Source organism: Triturus cristatus, chromosome 11, assembly GCF_964204655.1.
Source record: "Triturus cristatus chromosome 11, aTriCri1.1, whole genome shotgun sequence".
NCBI lineage: Eukaryota > Metazoa > Chordata > Amphibia > Caudata > Salamandridae > Triturus > Triturus cristatus.
The window spans coordinates 1140392508-1140416392 of record NC_140594.1 but is presented as its reverse complement, the minus strand read 5'-3'; the positions used below and the strand labels follow the sequence as shown (position 1 = coordinate 1140416392).

The window sequence follows — 23885 nt, the reverse complement described above, 5'->3', positions numbered from 1 at the left end:
TACTTTCCTTAGATGTTACATTGATTTTAAAAATCATTAGCTCAATCTGGGGTGTACAAAGTTCATCAATGATAGTGACATTCAACTCTTGTTTGAATACAATAGCTACTCCCCCCCCTGTTTTAATCGGGCGGTCCAACCTGGATATTTTATACCCTGTTGGTATGCCCAGGGTGATTGCCGGGACTGAATGAGGTTTAAGCCAAGTTTCGGTAAGAAAACATAGGTCTGGTTCCTCTGATGATATAAGGTCCCACACCTCCGAGGAATGTTTTGCTAGTGAGCGGATGTTACATAACAAGTGCTTGCTACCCCGTGGTGAGTCAGTCATAGGGTTGTTTAACACAGACGCGTTTTGTACTTGACCCATCAATTCCGGGGAGCATGCCCAATAATAACTGGCCTCAGAGGGGTTGCATAGTAGCTCACGACACCCATGACTAACAAGCGGCCCCTCCAGAATGGTTCCCATCTCATATGTACACACTTTAGGTAAATGTGAGCCAATCTCCATCATTACCTGCGAGGTGTATGTAATCCTGTTACCGCCATATATATCTGTGCAGGCAGAATTTTCCTCCATTACTCCCCGCCCCTCGTCCCGATCCGTCGCGGACGGGCGCAGACGGGCTAGTCTTCGGCTCGTCTTAGGCGCAGGAGTAGGCGCCATGCTGCGCGCTAGATGTGACGAGGGGCTAAATAGCCCCCACGTGAGTGAAAGCTAGAGCGCTAACCGCTCGCCTTCCTGTGTGGGCCTGTCACTGGCCCGCCCTCCGCCCCCGTGATTGGTTACTGGGTCGGACCGGGCGTGTAGGTACTGATCGAGCTCTAAAGTGCTACCTAAGCCCTTCGTGAGTGCGGAAATGCAGTTTAAAACAGCGTGAAGCTAAAACTCTAGCATCAAGAGGTCCCTGCAACAGCTAGAATAACAAGGTAAAAGATATATTAAAAGTTTTTCTGCTTGACAAGTTCTGTCACACAACATACAGCTATAAAATGAACCATCAGCAATATTGGCGCCAAGCGGAATCGGGACTAGCTGCCACCGTCGTCCCTACCGCAATGGCTGGAGCCTCCTTGCTGCCTAAATAGCCCCCACGTGAGTGAAAGCTAGAGCGCTAACCGCTCGCCTTCCTGTGTGGGCCTGTCACTGGCCCGCCCTCCGCCCCCGTGATTGGTTACTGGGTCGGACCGGGCGTGTAGGTACTGATCGAGCTCTAAAGTGCTACCTAAGCCCTTCGTGAGTGCGGAAATGCAGTTTAAAACAGCGTGAAGCTAAAACTCTAGCATCAAGAGGTCCCTGCAACAGCTAGAATAACAAGGTAAAAGATATATTAAAAGTTTTTCTGCTTGACAAGTTCTGTCACACAACATACAGCTATAAAATGAACCATCAGCAATATTGGCGCCAAGCGGAATCGGGACTAGCTGCCACCGTCGTCCCTACCGCAGCATTGGAAGCAAAGCAGCGAAGAGAAAGAGAGTGCCTTCCATGAAATGCCCAGGAGAATGATAAGAGCAGAACGAAAAGGCAAGAATGACATTCAAAGCATGCCCAGAAAAACGTGTGACGGTCCCACCAGTCATTTATGCTTATAATTGGGTATCTTTACTTTCAAAGTATGGGGTTGATCCTTTGGCGATCACTCTCTTGTATTTCAGCAGAGACAGATAGTTGAGAAGTCTTTTCTCACATAGCTAGCACAAGCCTGCGCTTTTCCTTGCTGGTAGCGTGGAAATGACAGATTGGTTCTCAGAAGAAAAAACAAGAAATATTATAGCAGAGGATGGTTTCGATCCATCGACCTCTGGGTTATGGGCCCAGCACGCTTCCGCTGCGCCACTCTGCTCCCTTGTAAAAGTGTTCTCTTTATGCAGAGGAGGAGCTTTCAGCGAAGTGGCGAGGGATTGGTTGGTCTCGCTCCTCATTTGCCTAAGCATGCTGCAATGTATGCTGGGTGCAGAAAATCTTCATCTTCTCGTCTCACAGTCAGTCATAACTGAAAGTGCAGACCCTCTTGGGAACTAGCAGTTTCAGGCCTTTACCAAGATAGCATCTCTCTAACCCTCTCCTCTCTCTTTGATCCTAGCGCTAGCATGCTCAGGATTTGATTTTAACTGGGAGCCAGAGATCTACCCGGTGAGGGGAGGCTTTTGAGCGTTTGGGAGCGTTCGGGACGTGAGGACATTGGACAGGAAATGTTGCCATCTTGAAATATCCAACCTTCCTGCTGTCGTGAGAGGCTCTTTCCATGGACATCTGCCTCTTGGAGTCCTCTCAACTTGCTCGCTGATATAACATTTTGTGAGCTGCAGTTACATCCGATGGCTACAAGGTGGCGCTGCATTCAGGTGAGAGAACAAGTGTGCACAAAATCGTTGGGGACTTTTGCCAGATTCATCGGTGGATCTTGCCTACTTTTATTCACATGCTAGATATTGCCTAGAAATGCTTTTTAATATAGAGATGCTAGAGTTAGAATGTCTGGTCGGGGTTCAGCCCTTTCATTGTCTACAGCCCGCAACATATTTATTACCAGCACATGTGAGTGGTGACTCTGCTTTTTGGAAAATAGCATCTAATAGGACAATGAATGTAGCAGATGGGGCGATCGAGATGCCTGCCTAAGTATTTCATTTTTTTTTTAATTTAATGTCTGATTAATCTGTTCATGATATTTCCGTTTTGTGACATGTTGCATTAAAACAAATCCTGCTTGGAGAATATATAAAAATTTGCACTGCATTGGCCGGGAATCGAACCCGGGTCAACTGCTTGGGAAGCAGCTATGCTCACCACTATACCACCAACGCCCTATGATGTGGTTGCTCTCGGTTCTAAAGATTACAACCCCGAGTTCAATGACTATCTTGCACCAGTTTCAATGGTGCATTTGGTTTAGATACCAACATGAAAAGCAGTAGAAAGTTTCTTGTAGAGGGTAAGGAACTGGGGATTGAAACCAAGGCCAAATCTGTGCAGAAGAGAAGAAATGGAAAGCAGTAGTACAAATAGTGGAAATGAACATATTTAGGCAGCATTGGAAGCAAAGCAGCGAAGAGAAAGAGAGTGCCTTCCATGAAATGCCCAGGAGAATGATAAGAGCAGAACGAAAAGGCAAGAATGACATTCAAAGCATGCCCAGAAAAACGTGTGACGGTCCCACCAGTCATTTGTGCTTATAATTGGGTATCTTTACTTTCAAAGTATGGGGTTGATCCTTTGGCGATCACTCTCTTGTATTTCAGCAGAGACAGATAGTTGAGAAGTCTTTTCTCACATAGCTAGCACAAGCCTGCGCTTTTCCTTGCTGGTAGCGTGGAAATGACAGATTGGTTCTCAGAAGAAAAAACAAGAAATATTATAGCAGAGGATGGTTTCGATCCATCGACCTCTGGGTTATGGGCCCAGCACGCTTCCGCTGCGCCACTCTGCTCCCTTGTAAAAGTGTTCTCTTTATGCAGAGGAGGAGCTTTCAGCGAAGTGGCGAGGGATTGGTGGGTCTCGCTCCTCATTTGCCTAAGCATGCTGCAATGTATGCTGGGTGCAGAAAATCTTCATCTTCTCGTCTCACAGTCAGTCATAACTGAAAGTGCAGACCCTCTTGGGAACTAGCAGTTTCAGGCCTCTACCAAGATAGCAGCTCTCTAACCCTCTCCTCTCTCTTTGATCCTAGCGCTAGCATGCTCAGGATTTGATTTTAACTGGGAGCCAGAGATCTACCCGGTGAGGGCTTGCCCGGTGTGAGGCTTTTGAGCGTTTGGGAGCATTCGGGACGTGAGGACGTTGGACAGGAAATGTTTCCATCTTGAAATATCCAACCTTCCTGCTGTCGTGAGAGGCTCTTTCCATGGACATCTGCCTCTTGGAGTCCTCTCAACTTGCTCGCTGATATAACATTTTGTGAGCTGCAGTTACATCCGATGGCTACAAGGTGGCGCTGCATTCAGGTGAGAGAACAAGTGTGCACAAAATCGTTGGGGACTTTTGCCAGATTCATCGGTGGATCTTGCCTACTTTTATTCACATGCTAGATATTGCCTAGAAATGCTTTTTAATATAGAGATGCTAGAGTTAGAATGTCTGGTCGGGGTTCAGCCCTTTCATTGTCTACCGCCCGCAACATATTTATTACCAGCACATGTGAGTGGTGACTTTGCTTTTTGGAAAATAGCATCTAATAGGACAATGAATGTAGCAGATGGGGCGATCGAGATGCCTGCCTAAGTATTTCATTTTTTTTTTTATTTAACGTCTGATTAATCCGTTCATGATATTTCCGTTTTGTGACATGTTGCATTAAAACAAATCCTGCTTGGAGAACATATAAAAATTTGCACTGCATTGGCTGGGAATCGAACCCGGGTCAACTGCTTGGGAAGCAGCTATGCTCACCACTATACCACCAACGCCCTATGATGTGGGTGCTCTCGGTTCTAAAGATTACAACCCCGAGTTCAATGACTATCTTGCACCAGTTTCAATGGTGCATTTGGTTTAGATACCAACATGAAAAGCAGTAGAAAGTTTCTTGTAGAGGGTAAGAAACTGGGGATTGAAACCAAGGCCAAATCTGTGCAGAAGAGAAGAAATGGAAAGCAGTAGTACAAATAGTGGAAATGAACATATTTAGGCAGCATTGGAAGCAAAGCAGCGAAGAGAAAGAGAGTGCCTTCCATGAAATGCCCAGGAGAATGATAAGAGCAGAACGAAAAGGCAAGAATGACATTCAAAGCATGCCCAGAAAAACGTGTGATGGTCCCACCAGTCATTTATGCTTATAATTGGGTATCTTTACTTTCAAAGTATGGGGTTGATCCTTTGGCGATCACTCTCTTGTATTTCAGCAGAGACAGATAGTTGAGAAGTCTTTTCTCACATAGCTAGCACAAGCCTGCGCTTTTCCTTGCTGGTAGCGTGGAAATGACAGATTGGTTCTCAGAAGAAAAAACAAGAAATATTATAGCAGAGGATGGTTTCGATCCATCAACCTCTGGGTTATGGGCCCAGCACGCTTCCGCTGCGCCACTCTGCTCCCTTGTAAAAGTGTTCTCTTTATGCAGAGGAGGAGCTTTCAGCGAAGTGGCGAGGGATTGGTGGGTCTCGCTCCTCATTTGCCTAAGCATGCTGCAATGTATGCTGGGAGCAGAAAATCTTCATCTTCTCGTCTCACAGTCAGTCATAACTGAAAGTGCAGACCCTCTTGGGAACTAGCAGTTTCAGGCCTTTACCAAGATAGCAGCTCTCTAACCCTCTCCTCTCTCTTTGATCCTAGCGCTAGCATGCTCAGGATTTGATTTTAACTGGGAGCCAGAGATCTACCCGGTGAGGGCTTGCCCGGTGTGAGGCTTTTGAGCGTTTGGGAGCGTTCGGGACGTGAGGACGTTGGACAGGAAATGTTGCCATCTTGAAATACCCAACCTTCCTGCTGTCGTGAGAGGCTCTTTCCATGGACATCTGCCTCTTGGAGTCCTCTCAACTTGCTCTCTGATATAACATTTTGTGAGCTGCAGTTACATCCGATGGCTACAAGGTGGCGCTGCATTCAGGTGAGAGAACAAGTGTGCACAAAATCGTTGGGGACTTTTGCCAGATTCATCGGTGGATCTTGCCTACTTTTATTCACATGCTAGATATTGCCTAGAAATGCTTTTTAATATAAAGATGCTAGAGTTAGAATGTCTGGTCGGGGTTCAGCCCTTTCATTGTCTACCGCCCGCAACATATTTATTACCAGCACATGTGAGTGGTGACTCTGCTTTTTGGAAAATAGCATCTAATAGGACAATGAATGTAGCAGATGGGGCGATCGAGATGCCTGCCTAAGTATTTCATTTTTTTTTAAATTTAACGTCTGATTAATCTGTTCATGATATTTCCGTTTTGTGACATGTTGCATTAAAACAAATCCTGCTTGGAGAACATATAAAAATTTGCACTGCATTGGCCGGGAATCGAACCCGGGTCAACTGCTTGGGAAGCAGCTATGCTCACCACTATACCACCAACGCCCTATGATGTGGTTGCTCTCGGTTCTAAAGATTACAACCCCGAGTTCAATGACTATCTTGCACCAGTTTCAATGGTGCATTTGGTTTAGATACCAACATGAAAAGCAGTAGAAAGTTTCTTGTAGAGGGTAAGGAACTGGGGATTGAAACCAAGGCCAAATCTGTGCAGAAGAGAAGAAATGGAAAGCAGTAGTACAAATAGTGGAAATGAACATATTTAGGCAGCATTGGAAGCAAAGCAGCGAAGAGAAAGAGAGTGCCTTCCATGAAATGCCCAGGAGAATGATAAGAGCAGAACGAAAAGGCAAGAATGACATTCAAAGCATGCCCAGAAAAACGTGTGACGGTCCCACCAGTCATTTATGCTTATAATTGGGTATCTTTACTTTCAAAGTATGGGGTTGATCCTTTGGCGATCACTCTCTTGTATTTCAGCAGAGACAGATAGTTGAGAAGTCTTTTCTCACATAGCTAGCACAAGCCTGCGCTTTTCCTTGCTGGTAGCGTGGAAATGACAGATTGGTTCTCAGAAGAAAAAACAAGAAATATTATAGCAGAGGATGGTTTCGATCCATCGACCTCTGGGTTATGGGCCCAGCACGCTTCCGCTGCGCCACTCTGCTCCCTTGTAAAAGTGTTCTCTTTATGCAGAGGAGGAGCTTTCAGCGAAGTGGCGAGGGATTGGTTGGTCTCGCTCCTCATTTGCCTAAGCATGCTGCAATGTATGCTGGGTGCAGAAAATCTTCATCTTCTCGTCTCACAGTCAGTCATAACTGAAAGTGCAGACCCTCTTGGGAACTAGCAGTTTCAGGCCTTTACCAAGATAGCAGCTCTCTAACCCTCTCCTCTCTCTTTGATCCTAGCGCTAGCATGCTCAGGATTTGATTTTAACTGGGAGCCAGAGATCTACCCGGTGAGGGCTTGCCCGGTGTGAGGCTTTTGAGCGTTTGGGAGCGTTCGGGACGTGAGGACATTGGACAGGAAATGTTGCCATCTTGAAATATCCAACCTTCCTGCTGTCGTGAGAGGCTCTTTCCATGGACATCTGCCTCTTGGAGTCCTCTCAACTTGCTCGCTGATATAACATTTTGTGAGCTGCAGTTACATCCGATGGCTACAAGGTGGCGCTGCATTCAGGTGAGAGAACAAGTGTGCACAAAATCGTTGGGGACTTTTGCCAAATTCATCGGTGGATCTTGCCTACTTTTATTCACATGCTAGATATTGCCTAGAAATGCTTTTTAATATAGAGATGCTAGAGTTAGAATGTCTGGTCGGGGTTCAGCCCTTTCATTGTCTACCGCCCGCAACATATTTATTACCAGCACATGTGAGTGGTGACTCTGCTTTTTGGAAAATAGCGTCTAATAGGACAATTAATGTAGCAGATGGGGCGATCGAGGTGCCTGCCTAAGTATTTCATTTTTTTTTTAATTTAACGTCTGATTAATCTGTTCATGATATTTCCGTTTTGTGACATGTTGCATTAAAACAAATCCTGCTTGGAGAACATATAAAAATTTGCACTGCATTGGCCGGGAATCGAACCCGGGTCAACTGCTTGGGAAGCAGCTATGCTCACCACTATACCACCAACGCCCTATGATGTGGGTGCTCTCGGTTCTAAAGATTACAACCCCGAGTTCAATGACTATCTTGCACCAGTTTCAATGGTGCATTTGGTTTAGATACCAACATGAAAAGCAGTAGAAAGTTTCTTGTAGAGGGTAAGGAACTGGGGATTGAAACCAAGGCCAAATCTGTGCAGAAGAGAAGAAATGGAAAGCAGTAGTACAAATAGTGGAAATGAACATATTTAGCTAGCATTGGAAGCAAAGCAGCGAAGAGAAAGAGAGTGCCTTCCATGAAATGCCCAGGAGAATGATAAGAGCAGAACGAAAAGGCAAGAATGACATTCAAAGCATGCCCAGAAAAACGTGTGACGGTCCCACCAGTCATTTATGCTTATAATTGGGTATCTTTACTTTCAAAGTATGGGGTTGATCCTTTGGCGATCACTCTCTTGTATTTCAGCAGAGACAGATAGTTGAGAAGTCTTTTCTCACATAGCTAGCACAAGCCTGCGCTTTTCCTTGCTGGTAGCGTGGAAATGACAGATTGGTTCTCAGAAGAAAAAACAAGAAATATTATAGCAGAGGATGGTTTCGATCCATCGACCTCTGGGTTATGGGCCCAGCACGCTTCCGCTGCGCCACTCTGCTCCCTTGTAAAAGTGTTCTCTTTATGCAGAGGAGGAGCTTTCAGCGAAGTGGCGAGGGATTGGTTGGTCTCGCTCCTCATTTGCCTAAGCATGCTGCAATGTATGCTGGGTGCAGAAAATCTTCATCTTCTCGTCTCACAGTCAGTCATAACTGAAAGTGCAGACCCTCTTGGGAACTAGCAGTTTCAGGCCTCTACCAAGATAGCAGCTCTCTAACCCTCTCCTCTCTCTTTGATCCTAGCGCTAGCATGCTCAGGATTTGATTTTAACTGGGAGCCAGAGATCTACCCGGTGAGGGCTTGCCCGGTGTGAGGCTTTTGAGCGTTTGGGAGCATTCGGGACGTGAGGACGTTGGACAGGAAATGTTGCCATCTTGAAATATCCAACCTTCCTGCTGTCGTGAGAGGCTCTTTCCATGGACATCTGCCTCTTGGAGTCCTCTCAACTTGCTCGCTGATATAACATTTTGTGAGCTGCAGTTACATCCGATGGCTACAAGGTGGCGCTGCATTCAGGTGAGAGAACAAGTGTGCACAAAATCGTTGGGGACTTTTGCCAGATTCATCGGTGGATCTTGCCTACTTTTATTCACATGCTAGATATTGCCTAGAAATGCTTTTTAATATAGAGATGCTAGAGTTAGAATGTCTGGTCGGGGTTCAGCCCTTTCATTGTCTACCGCCCGCAACATATTTATTACCAGCACATGTGAGTGGTGACTCTGCTTTTTGGAAAATAGCATCTAATAGGACAATGAATGTAGCAGATGGGGCGATCGAGATGCCTGCCTAAGTATTTCATTTTTTTTTTTATTTAACGTCTGATTAATCTGTTCATGATATTTCCGTTTTGTGACATGTTGCATTAAAACAAATCCTGCTTGGAGAACATATAAAAATTTGCACTGCATTGGCCGGGAATCGAACCCGGGTCAACTGCTTGGGAAGCAGCTATGCTCACCACTATACCACCAACGCCCTATGATGTGTGTGCTCTCGGTTCTAAAGATTACAACCCCGAGTTCAATGACTATCTTGCACCAGTTTCAATGGTGCATTTGGTTTAGATACCAACATGAAAAGCAGTAGAAAGTTTCTTGTAGAGGGTAAGAAACTGGGGATTGAAACCAAGGCCAAATCTGTGCAGAAGAGAAGAAATGGAAAGCAGTAGTACAAATAGTGGAAATGAACATATTTAGGCAGCATTGGAAGCAAAGCAGCGAAGAGAAAGAGAGTGCCTTCCATGAAATGCCCAGGAGAATGATAAGAGCAGAACGAAAAGGCAAGAATGACATTCAAAGCATGCCCAGAAAAACGTGTGACGGTCCCACCAGTCATTTATGCTTATAATTGGGTATCTTTACTTTCAAAGTATGGGGTTGATCCTTTGGCGATCACTCTCTTGTATTTCAGCAGAGACAGATAGTTGAGAAGTCTTTTCTCACATAGCTAGCACAAGCCTGCGCTTTCCCTTGCTGGTAGCGTGGAAATGACAGATTGGTTCTCAGAAGAAAAAACAAGAAATATTATAGCAGAGGATGGTTTCGATCCATCAACCTCTGGGTTATGGGCCCAGCACGCTTCCGCTGCGCCACTCTGCTCCCTTGTAAAAGTGTTCTCTTTATGCAGAGGAGGAGCTTTCAGCGAAGTGGCGAGGGATTGGTGGGTCTCGCTCCTCATTTGCCTAAGCATGCTGCAATGTATGCTGGGAGCAGAAAATCTTCATCTTCTCGTCTCACAGTCAGTCATAACTGAAAGTGCAGACCCTCTTGGGAACTAGCAGTTTCAGGCCTTTACCAAGATAGCAGCTCTCTAACCCTCTCCTCTCTCTTTGATCCTAGCGCTAGCATGCTCAGGATTTGATTTTAACTGGGAGCCAGAGATCTACCCGGTGAGGGCGAGGCTTTTGAGCGTTTGGGAGCGTTCGGGACGTGAGGACGTTGGACAGGAAATGTTGCCATCTTGAAATACCCAACCTTCCTGCTGTCGTGAGAGGCTCTTTCCATGGACATCTGCCTCTTGGAGTCCTCTCAACTTGCTCTCTGATATAACATTTTGTGAGCTGCAGTTACATCCGATGGCTACAAGGTGGCGCTGCATTCAGGTGAGAGAACAAGTGTGCACAAAATCGTTGGGGACTTTTGCCAGATTCATCGGTGGATCTTGCCTACTTTTATTCACATGCTAGATATTGCCTAGAAATGCTTTTTAATATAGAGATGCTAGAGTTAGAATGTCTGGTCGGGGTTCAGCCCTTTCATTGTCTACCGCCCGCAACATATTTATTACCAGCACATGTGAGTGGTGACTCTGCTTTTTGGAAAATAGCATCTAATAGGACAATGAATGTAGCAGATGGGGCGATCGAGATGCCTGCCTAAGTATTTCATTTTTTTTTTTAATTTAACGTCTGATTAATCTGTTCATGATATTTCCGTTTTGTGACATGTTGCATTAAAACAAATCCTGCTTGGAGAACATATAAAAATTTGCACTGCATTGGCCGGGAATCGAACCCGGGTCAACTGCTTGAGAAGCAGCTATGCTCACCACTATACCACCAACGCCCTATGATGTGGTTGCTCTCGGTTCTAAAGATTACAACCCCGAGTTCAATGACTATCTTGCACCAGTTTCAATGGTGCATTTGGTTTAGATACCAACATGAAAAGCAGTAGAAAGTTTCTTGTAGAGGGTAAGGAACTGGGGATTGAAACCAAGGCCAAATCTGTGCAGAAGAGAAGAAATGGAAAGCAGTAGTACAAATAGTGGAACTGAACATATTTAGGCAGCATTGGAAGCAAAGCAGCGAAGAGAAAGAGAGTGCCTTCCATGAAATGCCCAGGAGAATGATAAGAGCAGAACGAAAAGGCAAGAATGACATTCAAAGCATGCCCAGAAAAACGTGTGACGGTCCCACCAGTCATTTATGCTTATAATTGGGTATCTTTACTTTCAAAGTATGGGGTTGATCCTTTGGCGATCACTCTCTTGTATTTCAGCAGAGACAGATAGTTGAGAAGTCTTTTCTCACATAGCTAGCACAAGCCTGCGCTTTTCCTTGCTGGTAGCGTGGAAATGACAGATTGGTTCTCAGAAGAAAAAACAAGAAATATTATAGCAGAGGATGGTTTCGATCCATCGACCTCTGGGTTATGGGCCCAGCACGCTTCCGCTGCGCCACTCTGCTCCCTTGTAAAAGTGTTCTCTTTATGCAGAGGAGGAGCTTTCAGCGAAGTGGCGAGGGATTGGTGGGTCTCGCTCCTCATTTGCCTAAGCATGCTGCAATGTATGCTGGGTGCAGAAAATCTTCATCTTCTCGTCTCACAGTCAGTCATAACTGAAAGTGCAGACCCTCTTGGGAACTAGCAGTTTCAGGCCTTTACCAAGATAGCAGCTCTCTAACCCTCTCCTCTCTCTTTGATCCTAGCGCTAGCATGCTCAGGATTTGATTTTAACTGGGAGCCAGAGATCTACCCGGTGAGGGCTTGCCCGGTGTGAGGCTTTTGAGCGTTTGGGAGCATTCGGGACGTGAGGACGTTGGACAGGAAATGTTGCCATCTTGAAATATCCAACCTTCCTGCTGTCGTGAGAGGCTCTTTCCATGGACATCTGCCTCTTGGAGTCCTCTCAACTTGCTCTCTGATATAACCTGCCTCTTGGAGTCCTCTCAACTTGCTCTCTGATATAACATTTTGTGAGCTGCAGTTACATCCGATGGCTACAAGGTGGCGCTGCATTCAGGTGAGAGAACAAGTGTGCACAAAATCGTTGGGGACTTTTGCCAGATTCATCGGTGGATCTTGCCTACTTTTATTCACATGCTAGATATTGCCTAGAAATGCTTTTTAATATAGAGATGCTAGAGTTAGAATGTCTGGTCGGGGTTCAGCCCTTTCATTGTCTACCGCCCGCAACATATTTATTACCAGCACATGTGAGTGGTGACTCTGCTTTTTGGAAAATAGCATCTAATAGGACAATGAATGTAGCAGATGGGGCGATCGAGATGCCTGCCTAAGTATTTCATTTTTTTTTTTAATTTAACGTCTGATTAATCTGTTCATGATATTTCCGTTTTGTGACATGTTGCATTAAAACAAATCCTGCTTGGAGAACATATAAAAATTTGCACTGCATTGGCTGGGAATCGAACCCGGGTCAACTGCTTGGGAAGCAGCTATGCTCACCACTATACCACCAACGCCCTATGATGTGGGTGCTCTCGGTTCTAAAGATTACAACCCCGAGTTCAATGACTATCTTGCACCAGTTTCAATGGTGCATTTGGTTTAGATACCAACATGAAAAGCAGTAGAAAGTTTCTTGTAGAGGGTAAGGAACTGGGGATTGAAACCAATGCCAAATCTGTGCAGAAGAGAAGAAATGGAAAGCAGTAGTACAAATAGTGGAAATGAACATATTTAGGCAGCATTGGAAGCAAAGCAGCGAAGAGAAAGAGAGTGCCTTCCATGAAATGCCCAGGAGAATGATAAGAGCAGAACGAAAAGGCAAGAATGACATTCAAAGCATGCCCAGAAAAACGTGTGACGGTCCCACCAGTCATTTATGCTTATAATTGGGTATCTTTACTTTCAAAGTATGGGGTTGATCCTTTGGCGATCACTCTCTTGTATTTCAGCAGAGACAGATAGTTGAGAAGTCTTTTCTCACATAGCTAGCACAAGCCTGCGCTTTTCCTTGCTGGTAGCGTGGAAATGACAGATTGGTTCTCAGAAGAAAAAACAAGAAATATTATAGCAGAGGATGGTTTCGATCCATCGACCTCTGGGTTATGGGCCCAGCACGCTTCCGCTGCGCCACTCTGCTCCCTTGTAAAAGTGTTCTCTTTATGCAGAGGAGGAGCTTTCAGCGAAGTGGCGAGGGATTGGTTGGTCTCGCTCCTCATTTGCCTAAGCATGCTGCAATGTATGCTGGGTGCAGAAAATCTTCATCTTCTCGTCTCACAGTCAGTCATAACTGAAAGTGCAGACCCTCTTGGGAACTAGCAGTTTCAGGCCTTTACCAAGATAGCAGCTCTCTAACCCTCTCCTCTCTCTTTGATCCTAGCGCTAGCATGCTCAGGATTTGATTTTAACTGGGAGCCAGAGATCTACCCAGTGAGGGGAGGCTTTTGAGCGTTTGGGAGCATTCGGGACGTGAGGACGTTGGACAGGAAATGTTGCCATCTTGAAATATCCAACCTTCCTGCTGTCGTGAGAGGCTCTTTCCATGGACATCTGCCTCTTGGAGTCCTCTCAACTTGCTCTCTGATATAACATTTTGTGAGCTGCAGTTACATCCGATGGCTACAAGGTGGCGCTGCATTCAGGTGAGAGAACAAGTGTGCACAAAATCGTTGGGGACTTTTGCCAGATTCATCGGTGGATCTTGCCTACTTTTATTCACATGCTAGATATTGCCTAGAAATGCTTTTTAATATAGAGATGCGAGAGTTAGAATGTCTGGTCGGGGTTCAGCCCTTTCATTGTCTACCGCCCGCAACATATTTATTACCAGCACATGTGAGTGGTGACTCTGCTTTTTGGAAAATAGCGTCTAATAGGACAATTAAAGTAGCAGATGGGGCGATCGAGGTGCCTGCCTAAGTATTTCATTTTTTTTTTAATTTAACGTCTGATTAATCTGTTCATGATATTTCCGTTTTGTGACATGTTGCATTAAAACAAATCCTGCTTGGAGAACATATAAAAATTTGCACTGCATTGGCCGGGAATCGAACCCGGGTCAACTGCTTGGGAAGCAGCTATGCTCACCACTATACCACCAACGCCCTATGATGTGGGTGCTCTCGGTTCTAAAGACTACAACCCCGAGTTCAATGACTATCTTGCACCAGTTTCAATGGTGCATTTGGTTTAGATACCAACATGAAAAGCAGTAGAAAGTTTCTTGTAGAGGGTAAGGAACTGGGGATTGAAACCAAGGCCAAATCTGTGCAGAAGAGAAGAAATGGAAAGCAGTAGTACAAATAGTGGAAATGAACATATTTAGGCAGCATTGGAAGCAAAGCAGCGAAGAGAAAGAGAGTGCCTTCCATGAAATGCCCAGGAGAATGATAAGAGCAGAACGAAAAGGCAAGAATGACATTAAAAGCATGCCCAGAAAAACGTGTGACGGTCCCACCAGTCATTTATGCTTATAATTGGGTATCTTTACTTTCAAAGTATGGGGTTGATCCTTTGGCGATCACTCTCTTGTATTTCAGCAGAGACAGATAGTTGAGAAGTCTTTTCTCACATAGCTAGCACAAGCCTGCGCTTTTCCTTGCTGGTAGCGTGGAAATGACAGATTGGTCCTCAGAAGAAAAAACAAGAAATATTATAGCAGAGGATGGTTTCAATCCATCGACCTCTGGGTTATGGGCCCAGCACGCTTCCGCTGCGCCACTCTGCTCCCTTGTAAAAGTGTTCTCTTTATGCAGATGAGGAGCTTTCAGCGAAGTGGCGAGGGATTGGTGGGTCTCGCTCCTCATTTGCCTAAGCATGCTGCAATGTATGCTGGGAGCAGAAAATCTTCATCTTCTCGTCTCACAGTCAGTCATAACTGAAAGTGCAGACCCTCTTGGGAACGAGCAGTTTCAGGCCTTTACCAAGATAGCAGCTCTCTAACCCTCTCCTCTCTCTTTGATCCTAGCGCTAGCATGCTTAGGATTTGATTTTAACTGGGAGCCAGAGATCTACCCGGTGAGGGCTTGCCCGGTGTGAGGCTTTTGAGCGTTTGGGAGCGTTCGGGACGTGAGGACGTTGGACAGGAAATGTTGCCATCTTGAAATACCCAACCTTCCTGCTGTCGTGAGAGGCTCTTTCCATGGACATCTGCCTCTTGGAGTCCTCTCAACTTGCTCTCTGATATAACATTTTGTGAGCTGCAGTTACATCCGATGGCTACAAGGTGGCGCTGCATTCAGGTGAGAGAACAAGTGTGCACAAAATCGTTGGGGACTTTTACCAGATTCATCGGTGGATCTTGCCTACTTTTATTCACATGCTAGATATTGCCTAGAAATGCTTTTTAATATAGAGATGCTAGAGTTAGAATGTCTGGTCGGGGTTCAGCCCTTTCATTGTCTACCGCCCGCAACATATTTATTACCAGCACATGTGAGTGGTGACTCTGCTTTTTGGAAAATAGCGTCTAATAGGACAATTAATGTAGCAGATGGGGCGATCGAGGTGCCTGCCTAAGTATTTCATTTTTTTTTTAATTTAACGTCTGATTAATCTGTTCATGATATTTCCGTTTTGTGACATGTTGCATTAAAACAAATCCTGCTTGGAGAACATATAAAAATGTGCACTGCATTGGCCGGGAATCGAACCCGGGTCAACTGCTTGGGAAGCAGCTATGCTCACCACTATACCACCAACGCCCTATGATGTGGGTGCTCTCGGTTCTAAAGATTACAACCCCGAGTTCAATGACTATCTTGCACCAGTTTCAATGGTGCATTTGGTTTAGATACCAACATGAAAAGCAGTAGAAAGTTTCTTGTAGAGGGTAAGGAACTGGGGATTGAAACCAAGGCCAAATCTGTGCAGAAGAGAAGAAATGGAAAGCAGTAGTACAAATAGTGGAAATGAACATATTTAGGCAGCATTGGAAGCAAAGCAGCGAAGAGAAAGAGAGTGCCTTCCATGAAATGCCCAGGAGAATGATAAGAGCAGAACGAAAAGACAAGAATGACATTAAAAGCATGCCCAGAAAAACGTGTGACGGTCCCACCAGTCATTTATGCTTATAATTGGGTATCTTTACTTTCAAAGTATGGGGTTGATCCTTTGGCGATCACTCTCTTGTATTTCAGCAGAGACAGATAGTTGAGAAGTCTTTTCTCACATAGCTAGCACAAGCCTGCGCTTTTCCTTGCTGGTAGCGTGGAAATGACAGATTGGTCCTCAGAAGAAAAAACAAGAAATATTATAGCAGAGGATGGTTTCAATCCATCGACCTCTGGGTTATGGGCCCAGCACGCTTCCGCTGCGCCACTCTGCTCCCTTGTAAAAGTGTTCTCTTTATGCAGATGAGGAGCTTTCAGCGAAGTGGCGAGGGATTGGTGGGTCTCGCTCCTCATTTGCCTAAGCATGCTGCAATGTATGCTGGGAGCAGAAAATCTTCATCTTCTCGTCTCACAGTCAGTCATAACTGAAAGTGCAGACCCTCTTGGGAACTAGCAGTTTCAGGCCTTTACCAAGATAGCAGCTCTCTAACCCTCTCCTCTCTCTTTGATCCTAGCGCTAGCATGCTTAGGATTTGATTTTAACTGGGAGCCAGAGATCTACCCGGTGAGGGCTTGCCCGGTGTGAGGCTTTTGAGCGTTTGGGAGCGTTCGGGACGTGAGGACGTTGGACAGGAAATGTTGCCATCTTGAAATACCCAACCTTCCTGCTGTCGTGAGAGGCTCTTTCCATGGACATCTGCCTCTTGGAGTCCTCTCAACTTGCTCTCTGATATAACATTTTGTGAGCTGCAGTTACATCCGATGGCTACAAGGTGGCGCTGCATTCAGGTGAGAGAACAAGTGTGCACAAAATCGTTGGGGACTTTTGCCAGATTCATCGGTGGATCTTGCCTACTTTTATTCACATGCTAGATATTGCCTAGAAATGCTTTTTAATATAGAGATGCTAGAGTTAGAATGTCTGGTCGGGGTTCAGCCCTTTCATTGTCTACCGCCCGCAACATATTTATTACCAGCACATGTGAGTGGTGACTCTGCTTTTTGGAAAATAGCATCTAATAGGACAATGAATGTAGCAGATGGGGCGATCGAGATGCCTGCCTAAGTATTTCATTTTTTTTTTAATTTAACGTCTGATTAATCTGTTCATGATATTTCCGTTTTGTGACATGTTGCATTAAAACAAATCCTGCTTGGAGAACATATAAAAATTTGCACTGCATTGGCTGGGAATCGAACCCGGGTCAACTGCTTGGGAAGCAGCTATGCTCACCACTATACCACCAACGCCCTATGATGTGGGTGCTCTCGGTTCTAAAGATTACAACCCCGAGTTCAATGACTATCTTGCACCAGTTTCAATGGTGCATTTGGTTTAGATACCAACATGAAAAGCAGTAGAAAGTTTCTTGTAGATGGTAAGGAACTGGGGATTGAAACCAAGGCCAAATCTGTGCAGAAGAGAAGAAATGGAAAGCAGTAGTACAAATAGTGGAAATGAACATATTTAGGCAGCATTGGAAGCAAAGCAGCGAAGAGAAAGAGAGTGCCTTCCATGAAATGCCCAGGAGAATGATAAGAGCAGAACGAAAAGGCAAGAATGACATTCAAAGCATGCCCAGAAAAACGTGTGACGGTCCCACCAGTCATTTATGCTTATAATTGGGTATCTTTACATTCAAAGTATGGGGTTGATCCTTTGGCGATCACTCTCTTGTATTTCAGCAGAGACAGATAGTTGAGAAGTCTTTTCTCACATAGCTAGCACAAGCCGGCGCTTTTCCTTGCTGGTAGCGTGGAAATGACAGATTGGTCCTCAGAAGAAAAAACAAGAAATATTATAGCAGAGGATGGTTTCGATCCATCGACCTCTGGGTTATGGGCCCAGCACGCTTCCGCTGCGCCACTCTGCTCCCTTGTAAAAGTGTTCTCTTTATGCAGATGAGGAGCTTTCAGCGAAGTGGCGAGGGATTGGTGGGTCTCGCTCCTCATTTGCCTAAGCATGCTGCAATGTATGCTGGGAGCAGAAAATCTTCATCTTCTCGTCTCACAGTCAGTCATAACTGAAAGTGCAGACCCTCTTGGGAACTAGCAGTTTCAGGCCTTTATCAAGATAGCAGCTCTCTAACCCTCTCCTCTCTCTTTGATCCTAGCGCTAGCATGCTCAGGATTTGATTTTAACTGGGAGCCAGAGATCTACCCGGTGAGGGGAGGCTTTTGAGCGTTTGGGAGCATTCGGGACGTGAGGACGTTGGACAGGAAATGTTGCCATCTTGAAATATCCAACCTTCCTGCTGTCGTGAGAGGCTCTTTCCATGGACATCTGCCTCTTGGAGTCCTCTCAACTTGCTCTCTGATATAACCTGCCTCTTGGAGTCCTCTCAACTTGCTCTCTGATATAACATTTTGTGAGCTGCATTTACATCCGATGGCTACAAGGTGGCGCTGCATTCAGGTGAGAGAACAAGTGTGCACAAAATCGTTGGGGACTTTTGCCAGATTCATCGGTGGATCTTGCCTACTTTTATTCACATGCTAGATATTGCCTAGAAATGCTTTTTAATATAGAGATGCTAGAGTTAGAATGTCTGGTCGGGGTTCAGCCCTTTCATTGTCTACCGCCCGCAACATATTTATTACCAGCACATGTGAGTGGTGACTCTGCTTTTTGGAAAATAGCATCTAATAGGACAATGAATGTAGCAGATGGGGCGATCGAGATGCCTGCCTAAGTATTTCATTTTTTTTTAAATTTAACGTCTGATTAATCTGTTCATGATATTTCCGTTTTGTGACATGTTGCATTAAAACAAATCCTGCTTGGAGAACATATAAAAATTTGCACTGCATTGGCTGGGAATCGAACCCGGGTCAACTGCTTGGGAAGCAGCTATGCTCACCACTATACCACCAACGCCCTATGATGTGGGTGCTCTCGGTTCTAAAGATTACAACCCCGAGTTCAATGACTATCTTGCACCAGTTTCAATGGTGCATTTGGTTTAGATACCAACATGAAAAGCAGTAGAAAGTTTCTTGTAGATGGTAAGGAACTGGGGATTGAAACCAAGGCCAAATCTGTGCAGAAGAGAAGAAATGGAAAGCAGTAGTACAAATAGTGGAAATGAACATATTTAGGCAGCATTGGAAGCAAAGCAGCGAAGAGAAAGAGAGTGCCTTCCATGAAATGCCCAGGAGAATGATAAGAGCAGAACGAAAAGGCAAGAATGACATTCAAAGCATGCCCAGAAAAACGTGTGACGGTCCCACCAGTCATTTATGCTTATAATTGGGTATCTTTACATTCAAAGTATGGGGTTTATCCTTTGGCGATCACTCTCTTGTATTTCAGCAGAGACAGATAGTTGAGAAGTCTTTTATCACATAGCTAGCACAAGCCTGTGCTTTTCCTTGCTGGTAGCGTGGAAATGACAGATTGGTTCTCAGAAGAAAAAACAAGAAATATTATAGCAGAGGATGGTTTCGATCCATCGACCTCTGGGTTATGGGCCCAGCACGCTTCCGCTGCGCCACTCTGCTCCCTTGTAAAAGTGTTCTCTTTATGCAGAGGAGGAGCTTTCAGCGAAGTGGCGAGGGATTGGTGGGTCTCGCTCCTCATTTGCCTAAGCATGCTGCAATGTATGCTGGGTGCAGAAAATCTTCATCTTCTCGTCTCACAGTCAGTCATAACTGAAAGTGCAGACCCTCTTGGGAACTAGCAGTTTCAGGCCTTTACCAAGATAGCAGCTCTCTAACCCTCTCCTCTCTCTTTGATCCTAGCGCTAGCATGCTCAGGATTTGATTTTAACTGGGAGCCAGAGATCTACCCGGTGAGGGGAGGCTTTTGAGCGTTTGGGAGCATTCGGGACGTGAGGACGTTGGACAGGAAATGTTGCCATCTTGAAATATCCAACCTTCCTGCTGTCGTGAGAGGCTCTTTCCATGGACATCTGCCTCTTGGAGTCCTCTCACCTTGCTCTCTGATATAACCTGCCTCTTGGAGTCCTCTCAACTTGCTCTCTGATATAACATTTTGTGAGCTGCAGTTACATCCGATGGCTACAAGGTGGCGCTGCATTCAGGTGAGAGAACAAGTGTGCACAAAATCGTTGGGGACTTTTGCCAGATTCATCGGTGGATCTTGCCTACTTTTATTCACATGCTAGATATTGCCTAGAAATGCTTTTTAATATAGAGATGCTAGAGTTAGAATGTCTGGTCGGGGTTCAGCCCTTTCATTGTCTACCGCCCGCAACATATTTATTACCAGCACATGTGAGTGGTGACTCTGCTTTTTGGAAAATAGCATCTAATAGGACAATGAATGTAGCAGATGGGGCGATCGAGATGCCTGCCTAAGTATTTCATTTTTTTTTTAATTTAACGTCTGATTAATCTGTTCATGATATTTCCGTTTTGTGACATGTTGCATTAAAACAAATCCTGCTTGGAGAACATATAAAAATTTGCACTGCATTGGCTGGGAATCGAACCCGGGTCAACTGCTTGGGAAGCAGCTATGCTCACCACTATACCACCAACGCCCTATGATGTGGGTGCTCTCGGTTCTAAAGATTACAACCCCGAGTTCAATGACTATCTTGCACCAGTTTCAATGGTGCATTTGGTTTAGATACCAACATGAAAAGCAGTAGAAAGTTTCTTGTAGATGGTAAGGAACTGGGGATTGAAACCAAGGCCAAATCTGTGCAGAAGAGAAGAAATGGAAAGCAGTAGTACAAATAGTGGAAATGAACATATTTAGGCAGCATTGGAAGCAAAGCAGCGAAGAGAAAGAGAGTGCCTTCCATGAAATGCCCAGGAGAATGATAAGAGCAGAACGAAAAGGCAAGAATGACATTCAAAGCATGCCCAGAAAAACGTGTGACGGTCCCACCAGTCATTTATGCTTATAATTGGGTATCTTTACATTCAAAGTATGGGGTTGATCCTTTGGCGATCACTCTCTTGTATTTCAGCAGAGACAGATAGTTGAGAAGTCTTTTCTCACATAGCTAGCACAAGCCGGCGCTTTTCCTTGCTGGTAGCGTGGAAATGACAGATTGGTCCTCAGAAGAAAAAACAAGAAATATTATAGCAGAGGATGGTTTCGATCCATCGACCTCTGGGTTATGGGCCCAGCACGCTTCCGCTGCGCCACTCTGCTCCCTTGTAAAAGTGTTCTCTTTATGCAGATGAGGAGCTTTCAGCGAAGTGGCGAGGGATTGGTGGGTCTCGCTCCTCATTTGCCTAAGCATGCTGCAATGTATGCTGGGAGCAGAAAATCTTCATCTTCTCATCTCACAGTCAGTCATAACTGAAAGTGCAGACCCTCTTGGGAACTAGCAGTTTCAGGCCTTTACCAAGATAGCAGCTCTCTAACCCTCTCCTCTCTCTTTGATCCTAGCGCTAGCATGCTCAGGATTTGATTTTAACTGGGAGCCAGAGATCTACCCGGTGAGGGCGAGGCTTTTGAGCGTTTGGGAGCGTTCGGGACGTGAGGACGTTGGACAGGAAATGTTGCCATCTTGAAATACCCAACCTTCCTGCTGTTGTGAGAGGCTCTTTCCATGGACATCTGCCTCTTGGAGTCCTCTCAACTTGCTCTCTGATATAACATTTTGTGAGCTGCAGTTACATCCGATGGCTACAAGGTGGCGCTGCATTCAGGTGAGAGAACAAGTGTGCACAAAATCGTTGGGGACTTTTGCCAGATTCATCGGTGGATCTTGCCTACTTTTATTCACATGCTAGATATTGCCTAGAAATGCTTTTTAATATAGAGATGCTAGAGTTAGAATGTCTGGTCGGGGTTCAGCCCTTTCATTGTCTACCGCCCGCAACATATTTATTACCAGCACATGTGAGTGGTGACTCTGCTTTTTGGAAAATAGCATCTAATAGGACAATGAATGTAGCAGATGGGGCGATCGAGATGCCTGCCTAAGTATTTCATTTTTTTTTTAATTTAACGTCTGATTAATCTGTTCATGATATTTCCGTTTTGTGACATGTTGCATTAAAACAAATCCTGCTTGGAGAACATATAAAAATTTGCACTGCATTGGCTGGGAATCGAACCCGGGTCAACTGCTTGGGAAGCAGCTATGCTCACCACTATACCACCAACGCCCTATGATGTGGGTGCTCTCGGTTCTAAAGATTACAACCCCGAGTTCAATGACTATCTTGCACCAGTTTCAATGGTGCATTTGGTTTAGATACCAACATGAAAAGCAGTAGAAAGTTTCTTGTAGATGGTAAGGAACTGGGGATTGAAACCAAGGCCAAATCTGTGCAGAAGAGAAGAAATGGAAAGCAGTAGTACAAATAGTGGAAATGAACATATTTAGGCAGCATTGGAAGCAAAGCAGCGAAGAGAAAGAGAGTGTCTTCCATGAAATGCCCAGGAGAATGATAAGAGCAGAACGAAAAGGCAAGAATGACATTCAAAGCATGCCCAGAAAAACGTGTGACGGTCCCACCAGTCATTTATGCTTATAATTGGGTATCTTTACTTTCAAAGTATGGGGTTGATCCTTTGACGATCACTCTCTTGTATTTCAGCAGAGACAGATAGTTGAGAAGTCTTTTCTCACATAGCTAGCACAAGCCTGCGCTTTTCCTTGCTGGTAGCGTGGAAATGACAGATTGGTTCTCAGAAGAAAAAACAAGAAATATTATAGCAGAGGATGGTTTCGATCCTTCGACCTCTGGGTTATGGGCCCAGCACGCTTCCGCTGCGCCACTCTGCTCCCTTGTAAAAGTGTTCTCTTTATGCAGAGGAGGAGCTTTCAGCGAAGTGGCGAGGGATTGGTGGGTCTCGCTCCTCATTTGCCTAAGCATGCTGCAATGTATGCTGGGTGCAGAAAATCTTCATCTTCTCGTCTCACAGTCAGTCATAACTGAAAGTGCAGACCCTCTTGGGAACTAGCAGTTTCAGGCCTTTACCAAGATAGCAGCTCTCTAACCCTCTCCTCTCTCTTTGATCCTAGCGCTAGCATGCTCAGGATTTGATTTTAACTGGGAGCCAGAGATCTACCCGGTGAGGGCTTGCCCGGTGTGAGGCTTTTGAGCGTTTGGGAGCGTTCGGGACGTGAGGACGTTGGACAGGAAATGTTGCCATCTTGAAATACCCAACCTTCCTGCTGTCGTGAGAGGCTCTTTCCATGGACATCTGCCTCTTGGAGTCCTCTCAACTTGCTCTCTGATATAACATTTTGTGAGCTGCAGTTACATCCGATGGCTACAAGGTGGCGCTGCATTCAGGTGAGAGAACAAGTGTGCACAAAATCGTTGGGGACTTTTGCCAGATTCATCGGTGGATCTTGCCTACTTTTATTCACATGCTAGATATTGCCTAGAAATGCTTTTTAATATAGAGATGCTAGAGTTAGAATGTCTGGTCGGGGTTCAGCCCTTTCATTGTCTACCGCCCGCAACATATTTATTACCAGCACATGTGAGTGGTGACTCTGCTTTTTGGAAAATAGCATCTAATAGGACAATGAATGTAGCAGATGGGGCGATCGAGATGCCTGCCTAAGTATTTCATTTTTTTTTTAATTTAACGTCTGATTAATCTGTTCATGATATTTCCGTTTTGTGACATGTTGCATTAAAACAAATCCTGCTTGGAGAACATATAAAAATTTGCACTGCATTGGCCGGGAATCGAACCCGGGTCAACTGCTTGGGAAGCAGCTATGCTCACCACTATACCACCAACGCCCTATGATGTGGGTGCTCTCGGTTCTAAAGATTACAACCCCGAGTTCAATGACTATCTTGCACCAGTTTCAATGGTGCATTTGGTTTAGATACCAACATGAAAAGCAGTAGAAAGTTTCTTGTAGAGGGTAAGAAACTGGGGATTGAAACCAAGGCCAAATCTGTGCAGAAGAGAAGAAATGGAAAGCAGTAGTACAAATAGTGGAAATGAACATATTTA

General features: G+C 45.1%; 8 non-coding genes across 8 annotated transcripts; all 8 read right to left on the bottom strand.

Annotated features, from left to right (window-relative positions):
* Window positions 1–2742: 2742 nt before the first annotated feature.
* On the bottom strand, window positions 2743–2814 carry TRNAG-CCC (transfer RNA glycine (anticodon CCC)). The gene has a single exon. It is a non-coding gene; the product is annotated as a tRNA-Gly (tRNA).
* A 3126-nt stretch (window positions 2815–5940) lies between these two features.
* Window positions 5941–6012, bottom strand: TRNAG-CCC (transfer RNA glycine (anticodon CCC)). The gene has a single exon. It is a non-coding gene; the product is annotated as a tRNA-Gly (tRNA).
* A 1527-nt stretch (window positions 6013–7539) lies between these two features.
* TRNAG-CCC (transfer RNA glycine (anticodon CCC)) lies at window positions 7540–7611 on the bottom strand. The gene has a single exon. It is a non-coding gene; the product is annotated as a tRNA-Gly (tRNA).
* Window positions 7612–9138: 1527 nt separating this feature from the next.
* Window positions 9139–9210, bottom strand: TRNAG-CCC (transfer RNA glycine (anticodon CCC)). The gene has a single exon. It is a non-coding gene; the product is annotated as a tRNA-Gly (tRNA).
* A 1517-nt stretch (window positions 9211–10727) lies between these two features.
* On the bottom strand, window positions 10728–10799 carry TRNAE-CUC (transfer RNA glutamic acid (anticodon CUC)). The gene has a single exon. It is a non-coding gene; the product is annotated as a tRNA-Glu (tRNA).
* A 3155-nt stretch (window positions 10800–13954) lies between these two features.
* TRNAG-CCC (transfer RNA glycine (anticodon CCC)) lies at window positions 13955–14026 on the bottom strand. Its single transcript has one exon. It is a non-coding gene; the product is annotated as a tRNA-Gly (tRNA).
* Window positions 14027–15553: 1527 nt separating this feature from the next.
* TRNAG-CCC (transfer RNA glycine (anticodon CCC)) lies at window positions 15554–15625 on the bottom strand. Its single transcript has one exon. It is a non-coding gene; the product is annotated as a tRNA-Gly (tRNA).
* A 7968-nt stretch (window positions 15626–23593) lies between these two features.
* TRNAG-CCC (transfer RNA glycine (anticodon CCC)) lies at window positions 23594–23665 on the bottom strand. The gene has a single exon. It is a non-coding gene; the product is annotated as a tRNA-Gly (tRNA).
* Between the last annotated feature and the right edge of the window lie 220 nt (window positions 23666–23885).